The sequence below is a fragment of the Pleurodeles waltl genome, chromosome 1_2 (assembly GCF_031143425.1).
Source record: "Pleurodeles waltl isolate 20211129_DDA chromosome 1_2, aPleWal1.hap1.20221129, whole genome shotgun sequence".
In the NCBI taxonomy this organism is placed as follows: Eukaryota; Metazoa; Chordata; class Amphibia; order Caudata; family Salamandridae; genus Pleurodeles; species Pleurodeles waltl.
This window is the reverse complement of record NC_090437.1, coordinates 340036727-340061924: the sequence shown is the minus strand read 5'-3', so window position 1 is coordinate 340061924 and position 25198 is coordinate 340036727. Positions and strand designations below refer to the sequence as shown.

Here is a 25198-nt window from a genome sequence, read left to right as displayed (position 1 = left end):
GACGATATTGGCAGTTAGCCAAGCTCTCCTGGCCCATATGTAAAATCAACACCCAAAAGAGTCAAATGTCCTCTTGCTTGCCATTGGGATGAGATGCTTCAGTCCACCAGGGAACCCTTTCAGTTAGGGTAGGGGCTTAACCATGCCCATGGTGGTAGGCAGTGCCCACAGTTCTATTTTTAAAACTTGCTTCCCTGGTGTCTAGTGAGCTTTTTGCCCACCATGGTGGCGGGGGCAGAAATACTGTGGCCATTGATTTTGGGGGGGCATTGCCATGCCCCTTTTTGGGCTGCCCCTACATTGACAAAAAAATTCCTGGTGCCTAGTGGACTTTCTGCCCCCCCTTGGGGGGGAGGGCAGATCAAGATCTATTGTCCCCATCTATGTCAATTTTGGGGGGGGGAGGCTGGAGGCATTACAGTGTCCATTCTGGGCAACCCCAACCCCTAGATGAATAAAAAAAAAAATCCCTGGTGCTAGTGGACTTTCTGCCACCCTGAGGGGGGGCAGATGGGGCCTATTGCCCCATCTGCCTCTCGGGGGGGCAGAAATAGTATACCAATTTGTTCTGGGAGGGATGGGGTTATTGCAATGCCCATTCTGGGCAGCCCCCACCCCTAGATGAATAACAAGAAAATGCATGGTGCCTAGTGGGCTTTCTGTCCACCCGGGAGGGGCAGATCGGGGGTATTGTCCCTATATGCCCCCCAGTGTGGCAGAAGACTGATTATGGTAAAAAATAAGGGGCTAGCAAAAGCCCTCTCCTAAGGGGCCATTCTTCTCTCCCTGGTGTCTAGTGTGTGGATCCCAGTTTGGACATCTCCCTCCTGTGGCAATACCTAAGCGGGGGTCCACTAGCAAGGGGTACCATTGGAAAGGGGAGATTTTCCTCTTTCCAATGATACCTCACCCATCCGCCAATTGAGTGACCAATGTATGTGTGCTCCAATGTGTGACCAATTAGTGTGCACACTAAAAAAGTCAGATGTTTGCTCCAACAGGATTTATCCTACACTTAAAACAAGTTGCTGATCAGATTTATCTAGAATCCTTGTAAAAGTAAACACTTGCATCAAGGAAACTACAACTGTCATAGTTTTCCAGAAGAGATCATATTCATAACAATTACACATATGAGATTTGCACCCGTATCTCGATTACACAAGTGCCCAGGAGTGCAAAGTGTGGTTTTTCTTCCTTTTCTTGGACCCAGGGTTCATTTGTATTACAGAAGTGGATACAGATGCTTGTACAGACCTTTGGCTATACGGATTGCTATGTAGATTGGGTGTGTGCACACTCTCATCTGGGGCATTCCTCTCTTCAGTGAGTGCTTGGCCTCATTGAAACGCAGGATCATATTTGCCATGTGCCTTCTCCATATTGCAGAAGCAGTAGCACCAGTTGTGCTGCTAACAGGCATAGGGAGCGCAATCCCTAAGGGTGGAATTTGGGAGGAGGGAAAGGAGGATCAGGTGGTCATCTGTCTAGCATTGTCAATTTTCCTGCTTAGACTCATTAGACATCCAGGCCCTTTATGAGCTACTTGTACTGGCCTTATGACTCTGTGCACTGTGACACTGCCATTCAGTCCAATAGTGCATATGCTCTATCCCTAACAATCGGAGGTGAAATTGGCTAAACACCTTTGGCTTTTTTTTTACTTTATCACAAGGCTGTGGTATATTGATGGAGGAAATGCATGAACGATGTTGAAAATAAATGTCACGTGTGACCAGAAATGTATATTTACACAACCCTCATGTATGACTGCTGCACTGTATGGCGCTAGTCACAATAATTGTAGTCTGGCTGGCTGCAGTTACAAGCAGAAAACCACTTCATTGACATATTTCGTAGAACGTACTGTACTCTGTGGAAAACCCTATCATTAAACATTAGGTAGGGCACCCCATGTGTACCATGTAAGCTTACATGTTTGAGTGCCTAATGTATAATACTGGGACATGCTAAATATTAAAAAAAGGTAAATCTCTCAGTAAAAGGCTACAGCAAAGTGATAGTTTTCTAGGAAAAGGCCTAATTGTGAAAACAATCTACTATTTATAATTTCAGATAGGACATTTTAGAAACTAGCTAAAAGGTTATTTTTTACTATGAAAAATCTAGTTAAGTGGTGACATCAAATATATAAAAGAACTGCATTCATTTGTATTGCTACTTCATTAAAACCATAACCATGCAGACACAGAATGACATGCCCCTGGTCTCACTACAGCAAATATAAATACTTTAGTTACAAGGCTACTAATAAAACATCGTTAAAATATATTAGAAATTACCACATTGTACCTTAAGCTTAGCAACTCCCATGAATTTAACAAGCCACTCAGCAGTAAGCCATCATTGTCAGCAGAATAGTTTTTTTGTAGATACACAGTCCCAATCGTCATTACGAGGATAACAAATAAATTCAACATGCTGATTCAAATAACAGAAGACAAGACCGTATATAAACTACGTTTTATGTGCGTTTATATCCATGGTGAAAGAATTTCTCTAAGATCAAAGACACCAAAACAAAATCACACACACACACACTTACTTTTGAGCTTCAAGATATTGCACTAAGCCTATGGTTTACACATAACGAAACTACAGTGCTTTATCCCTTCTAGATCCCATTTTGTCCTGTGTAAAAGCTGTTGTTTTAATATGCAATGCTAAATATTGTTTTAACAATGCTAGTGTGACACACTCCATCTTCTGTCCATGCACGTTCAATCTATTTATCGTCCTTTTAAGCGTGATACGACAAGTGTTACTATAATCAGGGCCGCTGGGATTATGCCACAAAGGAGGACCAAATTATGTCAGAGGTTGACTACATTATGCAGCAAGAAAAGGCACGTTATGCTGTGTAAAGCGCACATATTGTGATAACATTCCATTATTGTCATTTTTACACATAGTAACTCGGTGTGGGCACATATTTCACCTTACTAGCACCAGTTTAGAACCTGAATATTGCAATAAGTTATTGAAAGCTGACCAGTCAATTTTTGCGTAGGGCCTTCCACTGTTCAGGAGCACCTGTCACAGTGTTTTCAGTAAGTTTTGATCCGCTTGCACTAGAAACATTTTTTTGGTTAAAATCTGCAGCTTAAGCAGCAAATTTTGAATGAAGTTGTAAATGTGTCAGATTCATAATTATGCGGAAAACGTTACAGCTACAGTATCGCATAATTGCCGTGGACCTGACCAGAGTGGATGTTCATTGATTGAAAGTATTGCTAGAAATTCACTTTAAATGTCCCTTGCTTGACCCTTAAATGGAACCAGAATTGCAGAATGTCCTTTATAAACCATTAGAGCTTCTAGTGAGCAGAATTCGAAATGATTGTATCCAGCCGTGAGTTTCAAGGCACCTGTTGCGCACAGAAGCAACTCCTCGACTGCTCCAGCGACCCGGAAATGGAAGCACTGGCCAGTGCGCCAGGAGCAGCAGGGGAGCCGAGCGGGGTATTGGAGCACGGGGGACGGAGGTCCCTGCCGCGGGCTCTTAGAAAAGTGACCAGTGCACTCCTCCCACCTCCCGCCTTCGGACGAAGCTCTGGGGGACATCAGCAGCAGCCCCCACGGAGCCCTGCAGAAGTGGTCCCACTGGGAGCAGCTTACGGGGTGGGGGGGACCCGGCCCCTCTTTCCATCACCATCGCCATCAGCTACCAGCCTCCCCTCCTGGCGCTCCTGCCCTCGCTGCTGAAACTGGAAGGATTTCGCGAGGAGGTCCAGAGCTCAGCTCTTCAGCAGCGCACTGGTAAGCAGGGCTCCTTGCTCCCCCTGCCCCCCTGGTCCCTGGGATACAGAGCTCAGCTCTTCAGCACTCCGCAGCACAGCCCAGCCCAGCCTACAGAAAGGTTGGGAGCAGGCTGCTGGGTGGGGGGGAGGGGGGGGGGGGAGAGGGCTAGGAAGCAGTGCCTGAGGTGCCACCGGTGCCAGAAAGTGCCAGAAGTGTGGGGGTAGGGCATGGTGCAGCAAGGATAGTGCTGCAGCCCTCCCCCGCTACTTACTCGCCTCATCAGCTCAGCACCAGGTGGCACGCTTGTGCCCCTCTAAGGTCTCTGTCACTCATCGAGTGCCACCCTGGTGCCTGGCACCTGGTGCCGGCTGCACTTCACGGACGTGGAGGAGAGACGGCGCTCAGCAACGTAAGCCAGTTCGGCCAAAAGCATACGGTGTAGCAGAGGGCCACCGACAGGGGAGTCAGTAGCATGCAAGGGGCGGGTCCCCAAGACCGCCCTGCACATCAATCTGCACAGTGGCCTGCAACCCTTGAGGGCAATGCTCAAAAGGAAATACAACACTCATCGACAAGGAATGGGGGATTGCTCACCCCCACAACCAAAAATGCACGGGAGGGCGCGCCGCTCACCTGACAGCCGACAGGGTGTCCGAAGACGAGGAACCCACCCAGACCAGGCGGACCAGACGGCAGCACAGGCACAGGCCCAACAGGTCCGACTTGAAGGAAGGGACTCCATACTCAGATTCCTTTTCAGAAGGCAACAGAGAGTCCAGAGTGGGGAAGGCCGCATGCAACAGAGGAGGAAGCCCAAAGCCAGTCTAGCCTAGAGGAACAAACCCCCGCACATGTCACAAACTCGCCAGATACATCTACAGATACAGACAGTCCTACAGGAGGGACCAGAGCCCACAGATCCCTCTCATGCCCAGCACTAACCACTGGCCACCACGATTCAGCAGTCTTTAACGTCTCCCTGTCACAAGCCTGCACTGCACTACCACCACCCTTGACCAGAGTTTTTTCCACCACAGTTACACAGTGCAATTCAGTATTACAATTCTGCAGTGGATTGCTCCCCTCCAGGGGTCACACTGCAAACATTGTTGTACAAAGGCCTATTTGATACAGCAGACACGGCCAACCAGTACGCCAACAAGCAAGAGGAATACAAACCTGCAAAGAACAATGTCACTTCAATTGCCCAAGTAGTTGGTGAACATGAGTGCAAGCAGAGCAAACGGAGTCAGCCAACCCCCCAGAGCTTTCATAGGCACCTTGTGGTAAACCAAACATTTTTCCAATTACCAAGGGCAGGTCTAGCCTCACAGATCAGGAGCTAGGGGCACTATCCGAGCAGTTCCTCAACAACCTAGAGTAGCAGATTAATAGAACACTCTCTCTTGCTACAACAGTAACAGCAACAACAGCAACAAAACACTCTGAAAAGAACGAGGCTGGAGGTGGCCCATCAGTTAGTGCACTCCTGAGTGTCCCACAAATGCACAAGGCGGCTATTAGAGCCTCCCAGGATATTATGACCAGGGCACTTCTATGTCAGTCAAACAAGATGGAGCTCCAACTGAACCTATTTCAGTCGCTGGCTACATATCTGCTTGAAATTAGTACAAAGGTAACAAAAATGGAGAATCTCCTTGCCACTACAATGATGGGAGCTCAATGTCCGTGCTCTCCAATCCTTGAAAAGTTATGCGACCTACCGATCATTCTGCGTGAACTAGTGGAAGCAGCCAAGTTGACACCAAGCACCGACAATGTTAGAACATCCACTTCGCCTCACCAAAGGGGTCACCTCACCCAAACAGCCCTCATTCAAGACCAAAACACCCCCATAGCAAGAGCGAATACAAGCAGTTCACTATGTCAAGATCTGCGGGCGGGTGGCCTCCCCTTGGTCACCATTCCCAGCCCAGGCAGAGACACAATGTCCTGCGCAGGTGAAAAATTGGCAACCAATGCCGAAGGCGTGATTACAACTCTCTGTGAAACCATGATATCACGCACCTTCCCCATCAAGCCCACCCAAGAGCATCCACAGCCCTTACAAAGAGAGCAAGAAAGAAATTAAAAAAACAAGCTAGGAAACACAAGACCCACGTCAGATCAGTCAAAGGGCATAAAACAAATAACGTCTCAGAAGCAACAGAAGTCAGGGTCACTGTGAAGTACTTCCCAATGTTTCAGGCACGCACCTTATCAATAGCCTAGCAACACGAACACAAGCCGGATCTGATGATGGCTCGCTGTAGTGGGGAGGGGAAAGTTTTACTTGCCTCTCTGCGGTCTTCGCCCCAGGCTCAATTACAAGATCAAACAGTAGTGCCAATAACTCTGACCCCCGGGGATCACGATGCAGGAGAAACCACCAGTCCGGGCGCGACCACAGCCAGTAGGAATAGCGGCCCATTTGCTTTAACTACCGGCCAGGGGCCCAGTACTCCTCCAAGGCCCTTATGATTCAACCTACAAGGCCCTCCACGCAAACATTATCGGCAAGGTCCATAACAGATTGTACCCGCACGGAAGGGGCAAGGGAGTACACCATGCCTCATAGCACACAGATCAATTACCAAGAGCGGCAAATGGCCACAAGGAGGGCACAACCATTCCAGCCCACAGAGTCAGGTCAAATTACTGCCTCAGTGGATAACAGAGAGCATACTCTCCACCCAGCAGTAAACGCAATTCATCACGTCTCCATCGGCAGAGATCCCACTCACTGGGTTAGCTCGGAAGCACTGCCAGTGGGTCAAGCTACATCAGACCCTGTGGAGCAGGAATTACTGGACCTTATGTTTATCCCACATTATACCTCAAAAGGACTCATAGATATTCTAAATAGAGGGAACTTATTGCGTCTAGTTACTCAAATTCCTTCTCTTAGGCACATCACCTCAGAAAACATGGAATGGGTAAGGTTTGAGCCCCCTGCACTGAATGCAAAAAACGAGATCACAAAAACTTCTTGGAATATGGTAGCACAGAGGACAGCAGTCTGGGAAGAAAGGGAGTCGTTCGCAGACTGGGGCAAATATCCGTATATCCTCTTAAGCACTGCTCTCTCACAAGAGCGGAAATCGGTTCTAAGAGGCTCAGGTGGGGGGCAGAATCACAGGATCAATACAACTGTGGCTCCAAGGACCATAACCATAGTCTGCGCACAAAACAGAAGAGGGGTTCATACGGTCATACAAACATACCCACAAAGCAAGCGGAGGGATCAGGAAGAGCCAAGGTATCGGCCCTAGCACCATGGGGACCATAGAGCACTACCCTTCACAAGCACGGAAAAGTCTGTCAATTTTGTCATGGAATGCGGCAGGCCTCAGGAATATCAGCAGATCTGGTGTGACCACATCCTACTTAAACTCCAATTACATTATTTGCATGCAACAAACCTGGGAATGTGCTCCTTCTCTACTGCCAGGCTATTATGAAATCTTCTAGTCAGCCACATGTCCCAGTATTTTTGGTCGACCGTCTGGTGGATTATCCATCTTCATTAAACATGCAGTTCGTCTGGTAACCACTGAGCTCACCATCAACAGTAAAATGGCCCAAGTAATAACAATTAGCGGTGTGAACATTGACCAACAAAACGTGGATCTCATATTAATCAACTGCTACATAAATGCCCCTAGGAAATACAAAGCAGTAACAATCCTCGAATTCCTGAAAAGCTTCAGCCACCCCCGCCATGAAATAATTATGATGGGTGATTTCAACACACATGGGCTTGATGTAAATACAGAGGACCTCCCTTTGGACAGAGGCTGTCAGCTATTCCAAAACTTCTTCACAACTTTTAGTTTATCGTCAGCCTGACAGGAGCAAAGGGACAATCGGATTGGGAGTCTCCTTCCTCCGTCATTTAAGGATGGCTCTACCATTGATTACATCTACCTATCGGAAAAGCTCAAGCAGAGCGTCAGCCACTTTGAAATCACTGAGAGGGTGGAGAGTGACCACAATCCACTGAAATGCATAAATGAACTTCAAGCAGCTGAACAGCAGGCACTGGTAGGGGTTTCAACTGGTACAGAGCAAGTATGCTGGTGAGAAGAAACAAATGGAGACCCGAAGATGCTTCTAAAATAACCCTATGGCTAAGAGCCCTGCCCCGGGTACCAACTGCATTCCCAGAATGGTGGACGAAGTTGGTGGGTGATCCATATAAGCTGTTGCTGGGTAACTCTCAGCGCACTCAAGTTACCCACCCGGCCCGAAGAGGCACAACAATACATATGGACAACAACTACCAACCTACAGAATACAGATGTTAGGGACATGTTGTTCTATCACAATGCCTGGAGACAGACAGATTGGTTCAATGTATCATCAGCTAAAGCCTTATCACATACCCATACCTTATACTCCCAAAAAACTATACCCCATAAAACAGATAGAGGTCAATACTATGTTCCCCAGTCATGAAACCTTCCACTTACCATGGTCAGGTATCTATAGGTTTGCCACTCTCCTGTGTCAGTCTTCAGACACATGCACATTAGTCTGCAACGTGGAAACACACTGATAGCTAAGCACAAGTTAGGTCAAATGCAACACAAACCATAATTATGGTAGAATGTCTGGATACCACATTATGACATGTGTGAGACACAAATGGACACACACATGCCACCATTTGAGTCACCTCCAATATGAAACAGGTGCTTTTGGGTGGATACTACACTTCGAAACCACCACCACGAGAGTCTGGGTATAGACCACAAATCTAATGCTGAACAGTACCTGGTTCTATCCATGTCAACTTCTCATGTCAGTCTGCAACTCCCATCTGCCTGTGACACTGTATGAGATTGCCAAACGAGGATGAGCCAAACAGCCAATCTGCAAATCTGTGATTGACAAAGATAAGGTACAGGCCAGAGTAGAACACATTCATCACATTGTCAAGTGATTACTACAAACGTGACTTTGGTAAACAAAGGACTATGTACATAACAGTTCTGTACACAACTCTAAGTAACATTCTGCACGATTATCTGAGTCATAGGCTTTAAAGCCACTTAAGACCACACTGATGGTGGTAAAAAGAACATTACATGCTATGCATCACTCAACAAAACTCCATGGAATCACTATAGTAATATCACATCACATACCTTGAGTCAGTTGAAGTACTGATTGATGACATCTGCCCTGATGTCTCCAGCTTCAGCCTCATCCTTATTTGGCAAATCTGCATTTCCACCCACAGGATCTGCTGGCTCCCCCACATCTGGTATGAATGGTATCTGATTTCTCAGGGCAAGGTTGTGGAGCATGCAGCAGGCAACAAATATTTGGCATAACTTGTAGGGTGAATAGAGATTTGTCTATGCTGGGAAATCTTGCCTTCAGGAGCCCAAAAGTACACTCCACAACACGCCTTGTCCTTCCAAGGGCCTCACTGAAGTGGACTTCCCCTGGCATGGTCGGGTACCTCACTGGTGTCAAAAACCAAGGATGGGTTGGATAACCAGAGTCCCCTGTAAGGTATTGTAACACCAATCCTAACATTCATCAAGGACTTCCACACATATGGTAGCTGACAAATAGGTACAGACACACATGATATAAATGACTTTACCAACAAGCGAGGCCCTCTCTGTGTATAGTTGTGACATCAGCTGTGGAATTTTGCTGTTCTGCATGATGAATGAATCATGGACTGATCCTGAATACCTTCTACAAACTTGTGAAATCTATAGGTCAGCAAAACAGACCACTGGGACATTTGTGGAGCAGTGGTTTTCCTGTTCCTATATACCTGTTCATTAGCACTTGGGGGAACCAAGCCTACGTGGGTGCCATTTATGGCTCTGACCACATGCTGAATGTGTCCCAAAGCATAGAAATCTGCCTTCACATAGGGCAAATCCTCATGATGAGTAAATGTGATGTAGCTGTCCAGATGTTTTAACAATGCAGACAGTACAGCCTTCAAAACCAGACTGAACATGTGCTGAGTCATCCCTCCAGTCAGTGCCACTGTATTCTGAAAGGACCCAGTGGCCAGTAAGAGCAGCTCTAACATGACTTGAACAATGGGAGGTATGCTATTAGGGTGTAAATGGCAGGCATCAGATCTGGCTCCAACTGATGACACAGATCAATAATTGTATGCCTGTCCAGGCGAAATATTTGGAATGCATTCTGCACCTCATTGCTCTGCAGGTCTGCTAGTGGATGGTACACAGGAGGTTGTCTTGCTCTCCCCAGACCAGGGTAACTATATGGGACACCAGAATGTATGTGAATGACTCAATCTATACATCATAAGTATGATCACAACAACATCACATCACACATATATCTAAATAATGTCAAATGAAACCGTGAATATGTGGTATTCAGCACATAGCGAGACAAACTATGAAAGTGTACTCAATACAAATCCCCTAAACCCTCACATGTTCTCTATATGCAGTTACATGTCACTGACAGTGAAAGTTACATAAACTTAGTTGACATGTAACACACATTTGTTGCACCTATGCCATCTTTGTATTATCATTTGTATGGTGACAACACTGTTTCATGTAGATAACCCAAAATACCTCATTTCACTTTCTCTACTAATGACATGCACAATGATACTTGTAAACAGTAAGCCAGCACTTAACACATTGTCATAGATGTAAGTTTTTAGTAAATGATGCAACTTTCATAACGTCATCATGCATATATGAGCCCTAAAATGGCAGCTGCCTGACCTACTGTACAGGACAGCAGGAAGTGACCTTACTCCGCCGGTGTATATCGTCATGGGGTAGGCGGTCACAACTGTGGTGGACATTGCCATTGGAACACATTGCTGCCTTTGGCGGACTTAGGCCACTGCCAAAGTCCGCCAGCAGTGACAGTCCTGTAAATGACAGACATGGCCATCATCTTCTGCACAATTCCTCACTTGACTCCTGACATTGTTGCCAGCAAGACCTCCAGGACCTGAGCTGCTGTGTACTGCCTATGGGAGCAATCATGCCACATCCTGCAGGTGGTAGGGCCCCTTCCTTCACTCCAGGAGAGCTGGACAAGCCTGTGCAGGAGGTCCTACCTGTGTATGAACAGCTATATGGTGCACCAGAGGAGCAGGTGAGTCAAATGCAACACCAGTAGGTGAAAGGTAGAGTGTACGATGATGTAGATGAAATGTGCAGGAATGAAGGATTGGCTATGATGTGTGGGTAGATAGTGATGTGCATAAAAAGACTATTACCCCGATACATAGTAGGTGGGGTGCGATGTATGTACCCTGATCCACATATTTACATTACAGCATCAACGTCTATGTTGGTGCGACAATTAGTTGGAGAGATGTACCATTCTAAGGAAATACTTGTGGTCTGGTCCTATGTTTCTATCCAAAACCTGGTACTGGGTATGCATGTTGTATGCCTAAATCCACTTCACACATGCCCCGACTGCAGAAGGTGATTTGAAAAATAGTTTGAAGTGTGAGGAAGGTGTGTTTGGCTACTTGCACTAACTTGATTGTGCACCATACTTGTTTTGGGCTGAAGCATGTGTACTTGACTTTCTGCTCTTGTCTGTGTCATCCATGTAGGTCTACGCCCATTAGAAAAAGGAGATCTGGGGTGCCATTTCCAAGAAAGTGTTGATCCTGGGGATCCAAAGCCGGGGGAGCACCCACTGCAGAAAGCAGTGGGAGGACCCAATACGCTGGGCCCGTAAGACAGCTGAGGCCCAGCTGGGGATGTCCTCCAAAGGAGTAAGGGGTGCTCGCGTCAGATCTTGACCCCCCTAATAGCCCGCACATTGGAGGTGACCTACTCTGAGTTGGATGGCCGTTTGAGGGCAGCATAGCAGCCTGAAGGGGATGAGTATTGGCTACACATTTACATTCCTCTGCAAGGTCAGTGTATAATGTGAAAGCCTCTAAGCTGTGACAATGTGGTAAGTGCAAAAGGTTAAATGTCTCCTAGGAACACCTAGATGTAGAGTCTTCAACATTGGTACATAGGTATGCACAGTGTATTGCATATAGGGAGATATTACTCACCTATGTTATCCCTTTTGTACAGTAGTATATGATGATGCGCATGTGATTGTGGCATATGTGGTACCACTCCACTATACTGCTCTTGATATCCTGCTGGTTGTTCATTGTCACCTATAGATCCATGCTCCCAATACCCTGATGGTAAGTTGTCCTGGTCTTTGCCCTCTGTTCACTCAAATGCCCATTGATGCAGACCTATGTGCAACATAGAGTCTGACAAGTTGAGAACAGGCCTACTAATCCTAAGGTTTCCAATGAGTGTCAACTTAGTGTGAGGCTGCGATCTCAATCTGACATTTCACATGCCACACTTGCTACACCTACTCAGACCTGTTAGGAGGTGTCCTCATTAGTGAGGACTAAACATTGGCATCTGTGATTTTACATCAGAATGGACATCCTGCATGTACTAAACGATGGTAGTATAATTAGACACCTAATGTAACCCATATCATTGATGTAAAAACTCAGACTAATAGTACCATGTACATGTTCTCTGGATGGTAAGGGGCTACACAGCAATTTCCTATCCCAATGTGTTGTGGGCATGCTAAATAGGCAACAACATCTTAGTAATAGGTACAATCTACACTAGTTTTTGCCAACATCATGTGTACATTGTTAGGTTCAGCCACATATCAACATTGTGATGCAACTTAAACTTATGTTTGCTATTGTGGAAATGTTTTGAAGGCTTTTGGTATGGGATCCTATTGTTTGCAAAGTCTTAATTATGTTATAGGTGTGGTAGTTCACCTTCACATGTTTTTGGAATGTTATGTGCAGTCAGTCATTTGGCTTTCCTCAGGGTGTATGACTATCATGTTAAGCTCAGAAGTGTGTTGTGGCATTGTGATGTTCACATACAGATGTAAGATTGCTCATGTCTGAAGTGTGGATAGTGATGTTGCCACTTGTATGATGGGCTATTGTTGTTGCCACTCATTATGCTTAGTTGTACTATATGTGGCCTTCATGCACATGACAGGTGTACATTCTATCTAAGGTGTTGGTATGGTACCTGGGGTTATCTGTGAGTAAATCCTGTGGACTAAGTGGGCCCCTATAAGTGTACATGACTGTTTACAGGTACAGAATAACTGAGATGGGTAGCTCCACAAAGAACTTATCATCCTTTCTTACATGATTATTGAGACATGTGTTTCGACTCTCTCAAAAGCAAATATAGTTTTTGCATGATTGCAAATGTAAATTGGGAAGGTTGTGGACTCTGTAACATGAAATGTTACTGTCTTGTATGCAAATGCTGTCTTATGTTTGACATATGATGATGCTCTTTTCCTGGTACATTAAATCAGCTACAAAATGTAGGTATGTGTGGATTTTGTGTATGTGATATGTTGAAATGAATGTTACCACTATTTCCCGTTGCTTGGTTGTTGGTTGACTATGTTGCTGTGGATATGGACTCAGAATCATGTTGAAAGTCAGGTTGTCATGGAATGGTTATTATGATGGCTCTACTGATATGATGCTGTACTAGGTGTGAGATAGGTGGCTTAGCTGGTGTGTGAAATTGTTGTAATTTAGGGGTGTAGATGGTATCTAGTTGTGACATGTAGTTGGCACTAGCCTAGTTCTACCTGGGGTTGTAGAACAAGTGTAATGTGATTGATGTGTATAGTGTGATGTTAGTGTCTGAAAAGAATATGATGGCTCTACCTCTCTTTCTGTTTTCCAGCATCGGCAGACAAAGGAGGCACGACACAGCTGAGTCGGGAAGCTGCTGGCCACGGGACCTGAAGTCATGATACCACCTATACCGAGGGACCCAGTGGGCCAGAGTACGAGGGGAGTGCCACATGGGAGACAGGATCCACGTCTTCATCTTGTGAATCCTCCTCCAGTGGACTGTCCCTGGTGGTAGCGTACCCATCTGGGACCACCCCAGCACCATCTCTGTCTGCCACCCCCTTTCTACCTCCGCCCTCCCTGTAGTTCCCAACCCAGTTGACCATGCCTGCTCACCCAAGAGGGTGGGCATCTCCTTTGTCTCAGGCACCTCTGCCCCAGCACCTGTTAGCCTCCTCTCTGAGGGTAGCAGGGCTATTGACCTCCTGAGGTCCATCTCTGTGTGTCAGTCAACCATTGTGAATGTCATCCAGGAACTGGCAACTCAAGTCCAACAGATTAATGCCTTTCTGGACGGTTTTCACAGTGCACTGGCTGACCTACAGAGATCCTTTCATGCTCTGGCCTCCACACTGACGGCAGCCAGCCACCCTTTGTCTACCGTCCCTGCTCCACTTTCCTCTTCCCAATCCCAAACCCCTCTTCTCAGACCCAGCCAAAGCACACAGACAGACAGGCATGTATTCACCTCAACATCCAAGGGTAGCTCAGACAGACATAAGCATCACAAGACATGCCACTGGCACACACACAAGCAACATTCAGATGCACACACAGCAACAGTCACAACCTGCTCTGACACCCCTACCACCCCTAGCACGCCAGACAGCACATCTGACACACCTGCCGACACCACACTGACATTCATAGATCCAGCCTCTGCACCTATCCTACCCACAGACAGCACCACAGTAGACCCTCAGACATCCACCCAAGTCACCACACCACAATCACTGACACTCCTACATGCAGCACATCCATCATACCTGCAGTCATCACCCCAACAGTCATCCACCCACCATGGCATCCCCAGCACCTCCACCCGCCTCTTCCCAAGACCCATAATCATCCTCAATCAGACACCCAGCACACACAAGCATACCTTGCACAAAGATGCACCCACCCTCTCTCTCCACTCCCAAACCCTTTTTCTATGACCATCCCCATGTGTCAAAAAAGCCTTAATTTCAGAGTGTGCGCTTTTCCCTACTCCTCTCCCCCTTGAGATCTCAAAATGTTCTGTTTCCCTCCCCAAGCCCGTACCTTCCACCTCCAAGGCCTTTCCTGCCACTTGCAAGTACTCATGCCCCTCCCCCTGCAAAGAAGTCTACCCCTCCCAAAAATGCCAACCCTCTCCTAAGTTTAAATCCCCCTCCCAAGCCACATCCCAAAGGTCCCCCTCTGCCACCCAAACACCCAGATAAGCCCTGAGATGCCTACCTGCCCCCTTGATACCCCTACCTGTGGAGGTTACATGGAAGCCAGGAGTCAAGTTCGGGCACAAATATGTTCGGTGTGTGCATATAGACCTTTGTATCTGGATTTACCGATGGCCTTTGAGTTTCACAATTCTGATCTTATTTAATATATTTAAAACCAACCTGTTGTTGATTTAGTGGTTACATCTTTGTCATGCATTTCTTTTCTTAGTATGGTGTTGATCATAACTGAAAATGGCTGTGTGTCTGTATTTGTTTGTCTGTGGTGCTTGTGCTACCTGTATTGTTTGGGCAGTATGTGAGGTTGTGAGCAGTGCTTTTCTCCCACAGTGATATGGTGTGTGCTGTGTGATTGGTATGTGTCTGTTCAACACATTTTGTTGTGAGGCTATTGAGTGGCATTTGTGGTGATGTGTTTGTTCTGTGTTGTGTGGCTTGTTGTGTTTTGACAGGGTACATGTTTAGTGTATGGTACAATAGATTCAATGTGCTGTGTGTGATGTGTATGTCGACTGGTAAGTTGTATGGTTGTGTGTTTGTGTGTGTTTGTTGCCTGTTGGTTGTAGGTTGTGTTGTATGTGTGATGTGTCCCTGGATAGTGTCAATTGTGAGTGCTTGCCAACGTATTGACGATGGTGTGGGTGTGGTGTTGTTCCGTGTTGTGTTGTGTGTTATTGTGTGTGACTGGGTCTGTGCTGTGTATACATGTGTAAGGGTATGTTTTTGGCATGTGTATGTTGAACGTAGTGTGTGTACTGTGTGTGTGGCTGTATGTGAGTGCACGTGTTGGTTTGTAGTAGCATGTGGTTGTCACTCTCGCACCCCCTTCCTGATGGTATTTTGTGTGAGTGTACAATCATTGACACAATACAAAAGTAACAGGTAAGTGTGTGTACTTACAGTTGCTGTTGGTGGTGGCGACGAAGTTTCCGTAGTCTTTGTGTAAGTAGGAGCAGCAGCATAGCGTCTAGTTCTGGTTCCATGGCGGGTCCGGATGAGTACAGCTTCCTGAAGGTGAGTGTCTCCTTTTATGCAGTTCGTTTCTGCCTAGGTTTCCATGGTGGTGGGGCTGAGGCAGAAACCTTGGTGGTGTGCTGTCTCTTATTCTGTCCAGCGGAAATAGGGTATCCACCGGCCTGCAGGCGCCTTCCATCGTTCATTGCGGTCTGACCGCAGTGGCAGTGCCTGTGGTGCTTTGGCCGTATTCTGTTGGGAATACCGCCATGGTCATAATTTGGCGGTCTTCTACGCCAGGTTGTTCAACTGCCACTGCCATCATGGTGGTCCTGAGACCGCCAAACTCCTAATAAGACCCTAAGTGTAGGTTGTAATCTGTAAGTGTATATTGCTTAATAGCAAGTGGTCATCCAACTAACTTTGGCGGGCAGCCCCCCCCATTAAAAATCATGGGACTACAGCAAATAGATTAAACAAAGGAGGTGCAAGAATCCACACCTTTTTCCGACCTATATTGGAATGTTTTTTTAACTGTCAGTGCAGAATTAGCATCCAATTTTACCTGAGCCTGCGTCTCATAGTCAAAAGGCTGAATTATCTTGAGTAATGTTGATGGAATGCCCCAGATTTAAAGCTTTTCCTATAAATCAGTGGTTCCCAACCTTTTGACTTCTGTGACCCCCACTTTATCAGTACTGGAACCCAGGGACCCCCACTGAATCATTAGTGGAACCTGGGGACCCCCTAATGAGTCATTAGTGAAAGCTGAGGACCTAATCTGTTAATATTATTACATTTTCTAAGCAGTCACGGACCCCCTGAGGAGGCTTCACGGACCCCAGGGGTCCCCGGACCAAAGGTTGGGAACCACTGCTATAGATGACCCCTGACAATGCCATCAAAGTCGATTGAAATAGCTATAAAGCATACATATATATCGCCCTACGTATTATTTTCTGGACTAACATTGATAAAGGAGCTATGCCAATAATTGAACTTCTATCTGACCTAAGGCCTGTTTGAGATCAAGATGGAAGGTTATTCCTACCTACCTATTCATGGAGGCCCTCTCCCGTACTGTGTGCGCATACCGATTTACCTCCAAAATCAAGAAAGCCAATAAGCCTGGATTACTCTTAAGGCCTTTCTTCTGAAGGGATACAAATGGAGCTTGTCTAGAAGTAGCGATAGAGGCACGAAAATAATTATTAATATTCAAGTCTGTGCCTAGAATAGGGTTACTTTAAAAAAGTGCTGTAAACTGGCCGTTTGGCGTGGAGCAGGACCATTTGTGTCTGATTTTTGCAGGCTTACCCAGGAATAGACCTCAGATTTTATTTTCAGTGAACTATGCTAAAGTTTTGCATTCCAATCAAAACCAGTAACCTGAAATTAGCCTATTTAATGTTTAGATCTGGCACGCTATAGAAATGTGTACAGTGAGTGTCCAAAGAACCAGAGAACGATTTCCTGTCTGGAAATTGGCTTTCTTCATCTCAAACTATTCGGTATATCATAGACGTTTACAGGAAATACATATATATGTGCCCCTTAGAGGTAGCCATGCATGTTGAAACCAATGACAGTCTTGGAAGTGACATGGAACGAAAAACCAAATAAGCCTCATGGTCAATAGTGTAAATTCATTCTTTACATGTCAACTTGATTCTTTACATGTAATAATTGTATGGCATGGAGAAATAGCTCTGATGTGAACTATAACTGGCAAATTTCTGTATTATTATGGTTTATAAATTAGTTTTTCACCCACTTCAGCACCTAATTTTAATGTCAATATATATATATAAATATATATAAAATATAACCTGTCATGAGTGATGTACTATGTGAGGTCTTAAGCAGTTATAACTATAACTGGTGAATCTCTGTTTTTTTTAGTTCAAAACGCCAATGTTGTCACTGAAATATTCACCTAACTATAAAAGTCACTGTAACCATTTTTTTTAAAAACAAAAGCAGATCTTTTTATTACGATTACTAAAATGTTACTTTAACCTTTGGATTCTCAGTATATTTTACCACTAGGTAGTTATAGTTAGGACCTAGGACTTCATTACGAGTCTGGCGGTCTTTGGACCTCCAGACTTGCGATGGCGGTCTTACTGTTGCCGGTAAAGACCGCCATATTACAACTTCGGCGGTTTGGCTGATGCCAAACCGCCGAAATGCCGCCCATACTGCCAGGCGGAGGTGAGCACCTCCGGCCTGCCTATAGCTGTAATACCGTCATCGGTATTACGACTCGGCAGACCGCCAGCATTTTCGTGGTGATCACACCACCATAAAAATGCTGGCGGTCATACACCCGCCAAAAGGAATCTCCTTTCTTATCGCCGGCCAACACACTCCCACATGACCACACACCTACATTCACGTACCCCCACTCACCCACGCATTCGCTTACATACACCCCCTCACACTCGCACCCAAACATGCACTTAGATACACCCATTCTCTCGCACACACGAACACGAAAACACCCATTCACGTGCACACATACACTCAAACAGATACATACACTCACATGCACGCACTCAGACACATACACTCACATGCACGCACTCAGACACATACACTCACATGCACGCACTCACACATACACTCACATGCACGCACTCACACATACACTCACATGCACGCACTCAGACACATACACTCACATGCACGCACTCAGACACATACACTCACATGCACGCACTCAGACACATACACTTGCATGCAAGCACTCTGACACCCCTTTTCCCCTCCGCATTCAGACAAACATACAAGCACTCACACACACACAACACCCTCTCAGCATACACACACTCACAAATGCACACACAGACACCCCCCCACATTCATACACACTCGCAGACACCATACACATTCACAAAATACCCCCCACCCTCCCACCTCCACGTTTCAGACGATCAACTTACCTGCTTTGGCGAGGTGGCCATCTGGGAAGGGTTGGGTCCCGGTGCTTTCCACTGCCGGCACCGCACCACTTTGCAGGAAACCGCTGTGCCGTATTACGTATCGTAATAATTGTGCGTGGCGTCCTTTAGTGTAAATCCGGTCAGCAGTGTTTGAAAAATTAAATAAAAAACTAATTTGTATACATAGGGACGCAAAGGCTCAGCAAAACCTCCCGATCTCATGCTGAGATCTGATTGGCTACCAACACTTCAACAAAGAAATGTTGTTAGCCATCGTGGGGCTTGGCAGAAAAAGATTAAAGAAAAGAAAAGGTGCCAGGGCAGTGACAACTTGACCTCTTAGCTTTGGTGCTGGGGTCCCTGAAGTACCGCCCTCCCCCAAGAATAAAAAAAAAAAAAACATGTATTTTTTTTTTTTTTTTTTTACAAAGAGTCACAGCGGATGCAGTAAAAAAGAAAAAGAAAAAAAATAAATAAGCGTGGGTTCCCATGATTGTTTTACTGAAGCCCTGGGGTGGGCAAGGTCCCAGGGAAATGTCAAAAATAGGAAGGGGTGCATAGGGCCCCCCTCCTGGGCTTACTGAATCCCCGGGACCACCACCTCCCAGGGGCAATTATTACAATGAATGTAGGGGGTGCATGACCAAACCCCACAGCCCCAGGGACTTCCATCACCTGGGGGACAAACATATAATGAAATGCAGGCTGGCGCCTGGCCACCGTGCAGCCCTGGGACCTCCACCTCCCTGGGACCCAACGTACAATGAAATGCGGGGGTGACCAACCCCCCGAAGCCCCAGGAACTGCCACTTCCCCAGGGCCAAACATAGAATTAAATGCGGGGTGTCACCCGGAGCTGAATTTAAAGAAAATAGGTGGTCCGTTGAGAATCCCCAGTCCCGGGGACCACCACCTCCCCAGGGCAAATTCTAATGTTGGAGGGGGGCTGCGTGGCCTCCCTTGTGGAGCCAAGAATGGCCTTGGGGACCACCACCCCCCAGGGCCAGCACCTGCTATGTCCCAGGGTGCCCACTCCTGGGACATAGCTGTTTGCGCTGACTTGGTGGGAGCTTTAACAGCTCCCGTCAAGTCAGCGCAAACATTCTGGTTCCAGTTTCAAGTGAGAGCTGTCAAACAGCTGGAAGCGGAGGTTCCTCTGCTTCCCTGCATGCAGGCAGGGAAACAGAGGAAACTATTGCTCTCACAGAGAGGGAGCTGCATCTTTAGTAGCTCCCTCTCTGTGACAGTAATGCTGGCTCCCAGAGGGGGTAGGGAGCCAGCTAGGACCACAGGGTCCTTCAGCCTCCATTCCATTATCCTCACCTGGGGGGTATCCCAGGTGACATGGCCAGGCCCTGAGAAATGGGGACCCCAGGGTTGAGATTGGCATGTGGAGGGTGGCTGTAAGGTCTCCCTCCCCACCAAAAAAATTAAATGTTTAGGCTGGGCCCTAGGGGATGAGGTCCCTGAGGCTGAAATCAGACCGGGGAGGGGGGCCATAATGTCAGTTTAACCTTTGTTTTTTTAAGTGAATTTCTCAGGGTTTTTTTAAAAACAAAAAGTCATTTTATTACCATATGTGAAGCCAACCCCCGGTGCGCACAGCTCAAAGGCAAGCAACTCACACTGCTCGCGGCCTTTTACAGCACACAATGTGGGGTTCAGACCAGGCCCTGCAGTCAAACACATGTGGGCAAACACTCCAGGGTTGAGCGCTTTTACAAAATATGGTAAGTTCTCCTCAGGTCATGGAATCAATTACCCAGGAGGCTTACTGTTTTTTTAATGTTGTTAGGGGGCTACCGCTCTCCTTGCAGTCACCACACCATTAAACAAAGGCTTGGTGGAGCCCTTCCCTATTCTAGGGGCAACACCAAGAAAAAAAGAAATAAACAAAACAGACCTTGCAGGGCATTATGGCGTGTTCCTTCAAGGACTAGTGAACAATAAGCAGGTTCTGCCACTCATTTATTATTAATTTTGGTGTCCTGGTATTCACCCAGAACAACCTTTTTTATTATTAGGGAGGGAAGCATGCAGCCCCCTCCCACAAGCCTTTACAGTCCCTGGGGTCCCATCTACTGGCTCATTTTTACTTTTAAGGGGATGAGGGTGTGCTGTCCACCTCCCTGAGCCTTTACGGAAATTATTTTGTTCCAGAGGTGAGCTCCCCAGGGCCTCCCAGAGGCTCTGGGAATTAAGCTTTTCCTATGCAAATGTGGCCCTAACTATAACTGTCCAATAGCAACATAACATAGATTTCACAGAAAACAAAAGGTTAAATCAACATTATAGCTAGGTATGGTGATAAGATCTTATGTAATGCTACATAATAACTAGACTTCACTGTAAAGAACAAAGGTTCCAAAGTTATTATAATAGTATATGTTGAACTAAGATGAAAATAATTTTCAAAAAACTCTGAAATCACCAGAGATTACTGAGCAAACTATAACTTATGCCCCGTGCACTGCTTATGACATCACATATTACATGGGACATTCCATGTTAAATGACATCACACATGCTATGTCAATGGCATTTCAAACAACATCATTGATTACATCATTGATAACACAACACTTATATTCAGCATACAGTTACTTGAGTGTACATGAATGGGCCAATAGCACTTAAGTAGCGTAAGCCCTAGAAACAGTGTATCTGTGTATTTTCAAAGTAATATTGTGCACCGCTTGCAAATTATTAAGGTTTTCAGTTGAAAAAAATACTCCATATATAAAAAAAAAAAAAGTTTAAGGCTAAGCACGTCTGATGTGAATTGTCAGAAGTACGTTTGGAAGTAGGTTGTGGCTAAAAGCCAAACCCTGTTCTAAAGCATCTATAAGAAAAGCCAAAACTGCTTTTGACACTACATTAACCATTAGTGGATATCTTACAGATTATTGAATAATGTAACATGCAGGGCTGTTAATCCTAAGAGTAGGTTATCTCGTATTGGTGTTGTAAGCATGGCTCGAAGGTTGTATGCCATTATGCCCATCTTAGGAATGTGTGTAGTGTCCTTTACTAAGCTACATAACATTGTCCATAAGGCCTGAGAGCAGGTGTCTTTACAGTGGCAAATGTAAACCTGTCAACCTCTTGACTTAAAGTGTGGGTGATGTGAAGTCTTTAAGAGGGTAATCCTATTAAAGCAAATAGAAAATTCTCCAAAGGTGTGGAGTGTTCAATTGCTCCAAGTACTCCAACACTCTAAGATGGTTGTTATCACTGTTATAATAATTATATGATGCCATTAGTGATGATATCATTGATGTCACATGTCACGAGTGATGTCATATGTGAGGTCATACGCAGTGCATGGTGAGTGGTAAGTTATGATTGATTTGGAGATTACATTTAGAATTCTTGTCAATTTCAGCTATAGACTGCCAAGAGGTCCCTTTTGAATGACTTCCTGTAAATAAATTAACACCCTAAAAAGGTTTGCAAATAGCATAGTGCTTGCTAAAACTCAATAAATAAATAAGTAAGAAAGAAAGTAAGAAAGAAAATGAAATGGGCTAGTTGAAGGTTGGCAAAATGGATCTGTAACAATTAGTTGTTAGTGACTGGTGATTTTGTGTATGTTAGAAATTCCTCTCTTTCAAGTGTATATTTTCCTACAATGGTTTCCTGGAAAAGTATATCTTTTCTGTGTGACTAGTTTTTGTAAACATGATATAATTCTGTGATGAACAGTTGTGTTTGTATAATTGTTATAGCTCAGTGCAAAATGTTTTAATCTCAGTGCAGTCATTTCACGTGGCACCTAGGAAGTTCGATCATCATGTACAATCCGAGATACACAGACTAATGTTATACTTCTCAATTGAAATGGTAACCCAGTGCAGCTCATCGGGGGCACAATGATAGATCATAATACCGAGTCAGGATGATGATGTTCTCAGTACATCCAGCGAAGATATTGCAAATATCCGACCGTTAAAATGTGTCCGGTCTTCCACTCCAAACTTCATCTTTCAAAGGGTCGACAGCAAATAGTGATACTGGAACTGGATATCACATTAGTCAAAGCATATGCAATAGCTGAAGGGCATCACTCGATTTAAACATGCTTTAAAGTCTACTTTGTTTAAAACTTGTCTCGAAAATCCCGTCACTTCAAAGTGCGGGTACATTTTAGCAGCATTAGAAATTTGAAAGTGCTTATGATTTTCAATTTGGTATAGCTATCTTCAGCACAGCATATAAATCACTGTTCACTATAAAATTACTAAAAGTCATAATAGTAAAACCTTAACTATTTTGCAGCATAAAATATCGAAAGTGCTCCTGTGCCTCAGTACTTTATCAAAATGCAGTATCAGCTACTTTATCAAAGTCCGTTAAGAATGCCTACGATTTACATTTGCACTTAGGTCATGTACACAGGGATGGCTTTAGCATTGGTAGCGCCCTGTGCGACAGTGTTTTGGTGCCCTGCCACCCCATGACCACCTCATCCGACTCCCTCAGTACCACCCGGCAAATGTGCTCCTCATCTCTCCGTAGCCCCTGTTCACATACATTTATTTGTTTTAAAGCGCTTGTTAAGGCTGGCTTTACTAATCCACTCAGCTATCCACATAAAATATACTTCTGTTCTGTGCAGCAGGCATATTAGCCCTCTACGCTACTTGATGGCGAGTCAAAGCTGCAGCTAGACAAAACTCCCATCTCCCTCCTTAGTGGGAACATTAACCACAAGAGTTATCTTGACGTTTGATTGCTTCATGAAGGCTTAACGCACGAGGAACTTTCCAGCAGGTGCGTTTTAATCACAGGTTTCCTAAGTCATTGCTAAACACAGCATCCCCCTGAGGTCAGCGCCCCTCCATCCAGGTCAGCACCCGGTGCTGCCGCACTGCCCTAAAGCCGGCCCTGCATGTACATATATTAAACTATGGACAGATGTATGTTAAATAAAGAAGTATAAAGGGCAAATGCAACAAGGGTGTCATGTTTCACAGTGTAAAAATTCCTACTAATCCGATTTAATAAACTCTTGGAATATCAACGTTTTTTAAATAGTAGACCATTTGCTTTCAACATATCAAAATATTTCACGAGATTAAAACACAGGATTACATTGTCGCTTTTCATTACAGAAGGTAACAATTTACTTTTCTGATCTAAAGTCTTCTGAAAACCCGGAGTAAAAGCTTCCTTCTCTTACTTAAGAAATATGTACGAAATACAACAGTTTCAATAGCCCGGTTTTACAAAATGGAAATTTGCGTCTTCCTCTTCCTCATTGCCTCTCATATTAGAGTTTAGTTTCCAAGCAATAAACAAAGGGATTTGACACAATCTAAACTTAATCATCCATCTCCTTTTCCACATATCTAAAAGGTATCTTTATTGTATGATATCTTTTAGTTATGGTAGTAAAAGGCCATTAAATTCAGAGTCCATCAGGTGGGAAAGTTGTTGTCTATTCCAGCAGTCATCAAGTTCTCAGGTTATTTTTAATGGCAACCTCTTTTGCTAGGTGCTTAAACAATGTAATTCCTGGATACCAACAAAAAATAACCTTGTTTCAATAAACCAGTAAGATAAACCATCACCAAGATTTTACTGAGAATATAAAGCCAAGGGCCCGACTTTACCAATTGTAAATTAGTCCTTAGTGATTGCTTCAGGGAGCCATTGGGCGCTTTACTTATACTACACTAGTAATTTGTTCTTTGATATTGCTTGAATTTTTTATTCATCAAACCCAATTTCAGCCTTAAAGCATTGTTAGCAGTTCCTTTAGCAAGACCCAGCAGTTTTCCCAAATACTCAGCTCCACCTGCTGGATGCAGTGATTATCTTTATCTTCAGGATCTAACTAATGCAACAACAATTCTACTATTTTCGCATTGCATATTTCTTTTAGCACCTCCACAGACTTATGTCACAATTCACTGTCCATTCACTTTAGTGCAGATGCACTGCTTTATTTCTTTGTTCCTGATCATCCATATCTCTCTTAAACGTCAGATTGCTTTGGAAAACCACCCCTAATTACAGATATTACTTCACAGTCTCTAATTGATGACCATTCCACCACCACATCTAGTTCAGACTTTTCATGTTATTTAAAAAACAATCATAGGTTTCATTTTTGCTATTTTTTTTTAAATCATTTACAGCAGTGCAAAGCAGTATTTCGCAAACTTGATTCGGTGTATTTGAGCACCAGTCAGGGAAAGTGCTAAAAGAACTCTATCATCTATGGAGGATATATTCAAAACCTCTTTGCCTGGCTTTGGTGGAAATGAGCGGGCTGCTGATAACGCTTTTGGGGCACTGGAAATATGGATGGAGAGGTGTACCAAGATGCAACCCTGACATAGTCCATTCCGAGGTTCCAATTTTTCTTGAGGGAGCCCCATACCTGC

General features: G+C 45.0%; 1 pseudogene; it reads left to right on the top strand.

Annotated features, from left to right (window-relative positions):
• Window positions 1-487: 487 nt before the first annotated feature.
• Window positions 488-564, top strand: LOC138257680 (small nucleolar RNA SNORA17; annotated as a pseudogene).
• The last annotated feature ends 24634 nt before the right edge of the window (window positions 565-25198 follow it).